The sequence below is a fragment of the Trachypithecus francoisi genome, unplaced genomic scaffold, assembly GCF_009764315.1.
Source record: "Trachypithecus francoisi isolate TF-2019V2 unplaced genomic scaffold, Tfra_2.0 Lachesis_group1, whole genome shotgun sequence".
NCBI classification, from domain to species: Eukaryota; Metazoa; Chordata; class Mammalia; order Primates; family Cercopithecidae; genus Trachypithecus; species Trachypithecus francoisi.
In genome coordinates, this window is record NW_022681454.1 from 67,240,856 (window position 1) to 67,249,955 (window position 9,100).

At 32.6% G+C, this 9,100-nt stretch overlaps 1 long non-coding RNA gene across 1 annotated transcript; it reads left to right on the top strand.

Annotated features, from left to right (window-relative positions):
* The first annotated feature begins 2,685 nt into the window (after positions 1-2,685).
* On the top strand, positions 2,686-8,483 carry LOC117086377. The gene is made up of 4 exons (XR_004438310.1): positions 2,686-2,850; positions 5,672-5,721; positions 6,734-6,838; positions 8,315-8,483. It is a non-coding gene; the product is annotated as an uncharacterized LOC117086377 (long non-coding RNA).
* Positions 8,484-9,100: the final 617 nt, after the last annotated feature.

Consider the following 9,100-nt stretch of genomic DNA (forward strand, 5'->3'; position numbering starts at 1 on the left):
TAGAAAAGTGATCTAGGAATAGTTTCTGATTAAGTGGAAAATGCCTCGTGAAGTTAATAATTAAAATCAAAGATTAAGAAACTAGTCACTTTTTTCCTTTAAAAGGAGCTTATTAGATAACATATTGAATGGATAAAATATAGTAAGTAATACACTAGGCAAAATCCAGTTAAAGAAGCCATCCCTAAGAAACAATCAGAAAGAACATGATCTACACACACATTTTTCAGCTTCATCTGCAATCCAAAGGCAAAATGTAAAAGTATGCAAGAAATCTCTTAACAGGCCAGTCCCTAAGAGGGCTCACAATTGTGTATCAGTGCAAACATTATATTTTGATGCAAATCCTATACATAGCTTATATGACAGTGGATAAATGACTGCATTTTTTGTTTTAGAAAAAAAATGCAGCATAAATTATTACCATGATGTTAAATTATTCTTTTTTTTTTTTTTTTTTTTTGCTCTACAACATTTTGCATGAGAAAAAAATATGTCCAAATATAAAGAAGGACACCCAAGGTGTGAAAGGCAGCAGCATTTTGTGGCACATGGTGTGTCACTCAATGAAAGAAATGACGTGATAAAATTCTTTTGAGTCATTTATGTATTCAATTCATTCATTCAAACAGTATTCACTTCAGACTAAGGAGAATTGCCAAAAAAAAAAAAAAAGAGAGAGAGATTTATGGTTTTTAATGCTGTCCACTAAGCATAAAATGTTACTATTATTTCATTATGTGTATATTATTTTTTAAAGCCTAGAAAATAGTACTTTATGTGTAGAACATATATTCTATATAAGCAGGAAGCCATGTTACATTTAAAGTAAGACTTTAAAAGATACTACATTAAACTAGAATTTATTTTCTGAGCAAATAAATCAATAAGTAAGGAAATCAATGGAACTATTTGAGCAAATGCAACCTCTTACTATAATGTTAATATGCGATCGTTTTTAAAAAAATATTTACAGTCTAGTTATAACAATACCAAATATTAAAATATGGGTGAAACACTAAAGAGGTAATAACTAGGTATTATATTTAAGACTGAATTACAAACTGGTGTTGTGTGCATATTGTCATGGTAATTATACTCAGGAGTAAAAATGTATGGATTCTTACTTTACCACTGCAGTGTTCTAACGGGGTAGGGTAATTTTTAAGCCTCACTGTCTACATGTTTAAAGAATGTAATATGTGAAGGAGAAATAGGGGAGGAGGGAGAGAGAGAAACAGACTCAAATGAGGTAACAAATAAGGAAAATATCTGAAACTCTTTTGGTTTTGGTTTTCATCATCATTAACATAGTTTTTCAGAAGGGTACACTTATTGATTCATTTTTCTGTTGATTAAGCAGATTTTTACTGTGCCTCAATTATAGGGCAGAAACTGTTTTGGACAGTGAACACATAGTGCAGAACAGACCAATCCCCTTCTCTGAGCAAGTTTACATTATACGAAAGGGAGCAGAAAATTAAATAGATATATTCAATATCAGATATTTGTAAGCACTGGAAAAAAGCAAAGCACAATAAAGAGATGCAACATAGTGGCCTGTGGGAGAACTATTTAAAAGAAGGCCATTGAAATTCTAAGAAATGGCAATAAGAAATCCGAATGACATGAGAGTGCAAACTATAAGGGGTTTTACAGTAAGAGTGTTTTAAGAAAATGGGTAAATAAGTGCTGACATCCTAAGGGAAACAACTTGGTGTGTTGGAAACAGGGCATGAAGGACAATGTGAAAGGGACAGCATGGTAGGCGATGAGATGGGGGCTTCATGTAGGGGGCCGGAAATGTAAAGAGGATGGAGATAGCCAGTAAGGGCTTAGAGAGAATATAAACTTTACTATGATCTGGAAGGAATGTTGAGATTTGTATGTGGCGGGGTCAGGGTCGGGGTGAGCGAGGGGCAGGGAGGCTGAGAGAGAGAGAGAGAGAAAGAGAGAGAGAAAGAGAAAAGCAGCAGCTCCATGATAAGAGAAACACGAAAAATAAAATAAATAAAACAAACTTATTAAAATATCAAGGGTGGACGGGCAAGGTGTCTCACGCCTGCAATCCCCGCACTTTAGGAGGCTGAGGCAGGCAGAACATTTGAGCCCAGGAGTTCGAGACCAGCCTGGGTAACATGGTGAAACCCTGTCTCTACAAAAATACAAAAATTAACCTGGCCTGATGGTGGGCGCCTGTAATCCCAGCTACTCAGGAGGCTGAGGCAGGAGAATAACTTAAACTCAGGAAGCCGAGGATGCAGTGAGCCAAGATCACACCATTGGACTCCAGCCTGGATAATACAGTGAGACTATCTCAAAAATTGATAGATAAATAATAAAAATTTAAAAAATGGAGTTAGGGTCATAATGTGAACTATATTAAGACTGTGAAAGATAGGAATAATGTAGAAATAAGCTGACATTAAATGGCTGTTTGACATAAAAATTATCTTGGCAATAGTAAGAAGGATGGTTTGAAATGATGAACACCTTAGATAACCTCATCTTAACCAAACTATGAGTCAAAAGCAGCCAGAACAGGATGTATGAGCCAGAGTAGCTAACTGATTTAACACAGAGATGACTAAATCTCACTGGATTTGCATAATTCATTGTTTCTTGCTTACATCACAGAAGAAACAGAACCTCATGGGGATGCTGCTTCACAGGGTAATCTGGGCTTCCAGGATTCTTGCAAATTGTAGCTTCCCCCACTCTATGACCTTGAATTCTTCCCTTTTCAGCCAAATGATGGGAAGAATATGGCTGGGAACTTTGGAGGGTGTTTATTGTGCGGTCCAGGAAGAGGAGCAGATCACTTCGTATTCAATAAACTGGATTTAAGCGGTGAGGCCACACATCACTAAAAATGCATGGAAAATGTAGTCCATTTGTGTGACCAGGAACAAACAAACAAAAAAGAGAGAAAATACAGTCAGAGATATGCACACACATTAGACATAAGTAAGTAGCACAAAGAAAGTGCAGTCAAAACATTATAAATATTAAAAAGAACAGCATATACAAAATAAGTGGTACAAAGAAAACATAAAATATACAATATAGACACTGTTGCTCTTATTTTAATATTTCTATTATAATATAACCATAAAAGTCATTATTATTATAAAAAATATTTTGTACATCATTGGGGCAAAGTATAATAGAAATATCTTACTTTTATTAATGTAATAACTTTTCAATTGATTTTTATATTTTCTGATTTCCTATCCTTTCATAGAGTAAATCAATGTAGATCATGACATTTGGATAATATGATTATTTTAATCACTTATTTTTTCTGTGTTCCCTAAGTGAATAATGCTGTTACATTATGTCTTCATTCTAAAATGCAATATGAGTATTCATCTGTGTAATTTTTGTTTATTGAAAAACTTTGTTTCTTACCAATTATAAGCAAAGAGAACTTAAGTTGAGAAGTCTTTTCTTTTAATTTAAAGCAGAGATGTTATGAAAACAGCAAGTTGGTATCTGAAACTATTTAGAAGCATCAATGAAAGCAGAATTTTTAAATATATAATAATATTCTTTCCAGATAACGTAATAGTTTTAAGTCCAGAAAGGATGTTAAAATCGCATATGGCCTTACAAATGTGACCAACGGACAGTGCTGTATAATGACCCATGAAAAAACTGGTTAAATTCCCTGTGTCCTAAACATAATTCATCATAGTAATAGCAGCAGTAATAGAAATTATAATAAAGCAATTATACTTTAAAAACTTTACTTTGACATAGAAATCTATTCTCAAACACATGATACATTAAGTAGCAGCAATTCTTCTAATCTAGAAAACACAAGACAGAGTTACTGTTGATTGCATTCAAGAATACCAGTAATTAAACCTATTCCAGTAAAATAACTATGAGTTTTCCATCTTTTGTCATTCTCTCATATTCGTTCATACACGCTATCTCTCTCTCTCTCTCTCTCTCTCTCTCTCTCTCTCCATTACAATATACGGGTACACTATTATGTAATGTTTAAAATATGATTTCACCTTATCATTAGTAAATTCTAATATAGATGGATATTTTAATGATGTTAATCTAAAGCAGTGATTTTTAAAAGCATGTATTCTAAAACCATAAAATTTAGAATAAAGTAAGTGTTCTCAAAAAGTTTCCAGGTTGATGATTAAATTGTAACAGTTTAAAGTAGCTAAAACATTGAAATTTTGCTTCTTTTAAATACTACTATTTAAAAATGGACATATTATGTCAGTCCTTTAATTACATGAATGGGTCTAAATATCAATGACTCGATACACAGCACAACAGATTTAAAAGAAATACATAAGTTGCATATGTTTATTTCTGTCTTTAGATTAAAATTACATGCCAATTCCTCCACAGGATTTTATTTGACTGTATATAATACACTTAAATATTTTGTTTAAACTCTTTCATTGTTTCTCTGATATAAAATGTGTGTTTAAACTTAAAATCATGTTTTAAAATTTCCTAGGAGCATAAGATAGTAAAAACTAAAGAGTTTTTAAAAAGTTATTCTAGCTTGACATGTCTTTCCTATTACATATACAAGTAACATACAGTTGATCAAAGAGCTTCTATCATGTTTCGATAGATGAATTTTATTTATCATGAGAACAGTGCAGAGTTCAACATCCATTCCATTTCTTTACGAAAAAATAGGTCTGAGCATGAAGAAACTATATTCATATAAGTAAATAGAACAAAAGTATTTGTTATAAGCATGTAACCAAATCCTTAAACCCTGAGTTTTGTACCAAAAATCTATGCTGATTTCCCATTAAAATATATTTAATGAGCTGTCTCTGATAAGATTATTAAATCACTAAATTTGGTTCTCCTTCAATTTTGTTGAAAAGTGTGATTTAAAAAACACCTGAAAAAGCATTTGTTTTCTAGTCATCAGAATTATTCATTTTCCCAATTCTGACATCAATATCTAGTTTATCCTGTGTGCATCTGTGTATGATTGTGTGGATACGTGTGTAAAACAACGGAAAAATTTACAGCTTGGCAAAATACAAAGTAATTAGCCATAGAATAGTTAAGTAGTATTCCTTTTTGGTATAAAGTGAGAATAATCTTAATTGAGAAAGAGAAGATAGGAAAGGAGTTGCTTGACTCAGAAACATTATCAGTCTTGGAATATACACAGAAGTGAGGATTGGAAAATTAATTTCCTTAAAACCATCTGTGCTTTTATCTTATAACCCCAGGGTATGTATACCCCAGTTAGAAGACAACTGGTCTAAGGAGGCTATTTATAAATTCTTTGGAGGCTTTGAATATACAGAAATTGGTCCTCTGCTTAGCCCCTTTTTGAGTGGTCACATGCCACAGATGGCATGCAATGTGTCCTGTGTAAAGTGTAGAAGCTCCACATCCTGGGGAAACTGACAGTGTCATACTTAATCTTTTATTTTCCTAAGCATTTGGTGACTTCTTGAAGTTTGCATATGCATAGTTGAGTGGACTTACACACTATGATTTATAGTTTTAATTGACCATACTCACAAACCATATGAGTTGCTTACAAATATTTCTGTCAAATAAACATGTATTAAAGATAATATAAGATTAATAATCCACATATAAGCAACCATCAAAAAATTGCAGTACTGATATTTATTAACCAAATTCATTATTTTTGTAGGCCACACTATAAGAAAAAAGTGATGACAGTCTAAACTGAAAGTACAAGAGGTAAGCAAGATTTTTCTAAGTCATCAAAATGATCATTTGAAGTATAATTGCACATGTTAATTAATTAAAATAATTTCCAATAATTATTAACTCATCTGTATTTTGTGATAGTTTACAATGTATGTAATCCATTAGTAAAGAACAGAATTACATACTTCATAAATAAATAAACTTGTGTTGAAATATTTGTCCAAAATATTTCAGTGATAGAGTGTGTTATCAAAAAACTGGGGGGCAATTGGTCTATAGAACAAGGTTGTGTTAACTTTTCCATATGATAGAAAGAACAGTAGGTCACTAATTGCCTGTCTAGGAATTTATCAGATTATATCCTCTCTATATAAGGCACTAAATGAGAAAAGAGAAGAATCAGTGAGGTTTGGGAACAGTGTACTATCAATGATGCTTATAACAATATAATTATGCTGTCCTACATATGTCAATAGTATAAGTGATATTACAATTTTCATAATAATTTATTTGCAAATAATTAAAGAAGTGACTTTTAAAGCAACATAATATAAAGGTTGGGGAAAAGTATGCAATTAGACACAATTTTCTTTTAGAATGAGTGGTTTCCCAGCAACATTCTTAGTCAATGTAAATTCCAACAGAACTTCCACAGTATTTGAGTCGTTAACTGAACACATTTTTGTTTCAAGCAGGCGTTCTTACCACAGAGAAGCAGAGGACAGCAGAAACAAACAAATCTTTCCCAGTTTCACAAGCTGGCCACAGATATCTTCATCAATTCATTCACAAATACAGATTTTGCATTAAAGATTTTATGTGTGTGTTCTATAGAGCTTGGTAGGCATTCTGTTTAGCAGTAATACTGCCATTAATTTATATGCTTTAGGTCAATGAATATTGAACAATGAATAGTTTCCTTCCACTGCAAACCAAATTATAGACACTCAGTTCCTAAAAGATCCATGACTTGAAATACTATTGTGTTCCAATGTAATCTGTGGGCACCTAAAGTGTCTTTCAATAGAGTTCCTTATTTCAGATCTGTGAACTGTACACAGACAGAAAGGATACAAAGAAAGTGCGATAGAACTCAAAGCAAAATTCACACAACTGAGAACACCTAAACACCTGAAAAAGAACTGGAGTAAATAGATTTGTCTTCACTAATTAGCAGTTTCGAAGCTAGGAAAGATGTGAGCACGCCGGACTATAAGGTGGAAGCTGAAACTAACTAGAAAACAATAAAACAATTCAGTTCTATAAAAAGCGATAGGAAAGAATTGTAAAAATTGCGAAAATGGCGCTTCATTAGGCATTGAGCTTTTTCAGCCACACTTGCAAACACAATTATAGCAATTTTACCAGTAGTTGTGTGCAAATTTGAATACCAATTATACATATATATATATATATATATATATATATAACAGGTATACAGTTTTACTTGCAAACACAATTATAGCAATTTTAGCAGTAGTTGTGTGCAAATTTGAATACCAATTATACATATATATATATATATATAAAACAGGTATACAGTTTTATTAGAAATTTAACGTATGTCTCTCTAATATGTGTTAACTAAAAGACGCTTTTTACTTAAGTAAAATAGTGAAACTGATTTGAATGACTTATAACTAAAACAAGGTTTGTGTTTTGTTTTTTAATTTAGACTTCTTTTTTTTTTTTTTTTTTTTGAGACGGAGTCTTGCTCTGTGCCCCAGGCTGGAGTGCAGTGGCGCGATCTCGGCTCGCTGCAAGCTCCATACCCCAGGTTAACGCCATTCTCCTGCCTCAGCCTCTGAGTAGCTGGGACTACAGGCGCCCGCCACCACGCCCGGCTAATTTCCTTGTATTTTTAGTAGAAACGGGGTTTCACCGTGTTAGCCAGGATGGTCTCGATCTCCTGACCTCGTGATCCGCCCGCCTCGGCCTCCCAAAGTGCTGGGATTACAGGCTTGAGCCAGCGCGCCCGGCCCTAATTTAGACTTCTAAATGAAATCGACACCTAGGATACCATCAAAACTTTTCGTTAAGCTAGAAGAAAAAAATTATTCCACTCAAGAGAAAAACTCAACATAAACCTAGATTCAAATTTAGTGGTTGATATTATAGCGACTTCCATGATTTCCTTAAGGTAATGCTAAAAATATGAAGCAGTTTATCTCAAATTATGTCTTCTTTCCCAATTTTTCTACTGTTCTAAAATAGAACCTGTTAAGTAATGTTTAGTAAGAATGTGGAAAAGAGCAGAAAATGGGGAAAAATGCATTAATGTTTGTATTTATATAAATAAATAAATAAATGTATTATTTTGATATATTTTTGTGTTGCTAGACTAAAAATATGTATGTCTTCTAAGTGCAAAAATACTTAAACATCACCATTTTATTCTCAGTGTTTTGCAAGCTAATATATGATGATCTTAGACCTTGAAAATATTCTTAACACATTCAAGGATTCATGAAATAGTCACAATTCTAATATGTAGTGGTTGTAACAAAATTACAAAGTGTGATAATTTATGAAAAGTTGCCTGCTTATGAATTGTGAGACAGATAATATTAAAATCATTTTAGGTCAATTCATAAGTATGATTTGAATACATAACACATTTCAGATTATTCTAGAAATGACACTGTCGACAAATAAGACTAGAATATGCTTTCTGCCACTAAAGACTTCATGAGGTAAAGGAAGATCATTGGAATCACCAAGTCCAACTGTTCCCTTGGAAGTAATAAAAATATGTAAGAGTAGAGAGTCATTCATTCATTTTTTTTATTAAGGTATAATTGACAAATAAAAATTGTATATATTCATGGTGTACAATATGATGTTTGGATATGTATACATTGTGCAATGGTTAAATAAAGCTAATTAACATAACCCTCAGCACATGTTTCCTATTTTTTTGTGGGGAGAACATTTAAGACGTACTCTCATAGCAATTTCCAAGTATATAATACATTATTATTAACTATAATCTCAATGCCAAACTTATTTATCCTGTGTAACTGAAACCTTGTACCCTTTGATGAACATCTCCCCTGCTCCTGACAATTCAGTCTTTAAGAGTGTGGCCTATTGGTAAATACTTAAATAAGAAGTGATATTTGAGCAGATCATTGAAAAATGAGAAGAAACTCTACAAACAGAGAAGTCAAAGGATATTTCATTTTATCTCACTGTTGACATATTCATGTAGTTTCCTCTCCATCCCTTCAAATATTATCTAAATCGTTAAAAAAAAATTTCTTTTAACCATCAGGTTTTGTTTGAAAGGTCGTTTTCTGGGTGAGATCATGCACGAACCAACAATACTAAATAGCATTTCCCTGTTACTCAGCTTGAGTTTCTTAACTTTTTTTTTTTTTTAAGTTCTGGGATACATGTGCAGAAAGCG